Source organism: Penaeus monodon, chromosome 25 (genome assembly GCF_015228065.2).
Source record: "Penaeus monodon isolate SGIC_2016 chromosome 25, NSTDA_Pmon_1, whole genome shotgun sequence".
Lineage (NCBI taxonomy): Eukaryota > Metazoa > Arthropoda > Malacostraca > Decapoda > Penaeidae > Penaeus > Penaeus monodon.
Window position 1 is genome coordinate 10,984,950 of NC_051410.1, and position 426 is coordinate 10,985,375.

General features: G+C 39.9%; 1 protein-coding gene across 1 annotated transcript in view; it reads right to left on the reverse strand.

Moving 5' to 3' along the window:
* Positions 1–426, reverse strand: part of LOC119589047 (band 7 protein AGAP004871-like) — a gene marked incomplete at its 5' end in the record, with an annotated part of 109,034 nt that overhangs the window by 108,432 nt on the left and 176 nt on the right.

The window sequence follows — 426 nt, forward strand, 5'->3', positions numbered from 1 at the left end:
TTGTAGTCAGTTCGAACTTGAATATTTTCGGATCCTAATTAGCGTAATCTGCATAATAACTACGTGCTCTCTATTAATCAAAAGTCGATTCATATTAGAAAAAAAAAATGTTCGGCAATAATAAGCCTATATTCCCTTTTCCCAATCCATGAACACAGAAAAAAGAATATGCAATATCCAATGCAACGTAATGAAGTGAAATACTATAACAATAACCTTTTATTTCAGTGGATGAGATCCTTTCGTCTTCCTCATGTGCCTGAAATACACCTCATGCCCCATTTCCTTCTGCTCATCCCTGCCCCCTGTTCCCCTTTGCTGCTCTTCCCCTTATATTTCCCTTTGCCCGTCGTCTGGTTATATTCCCCTTTGCCTGATTTCTCTCATATATTACCCTTTGTTTAACCCTTCCCTCCCCCTCCCCCC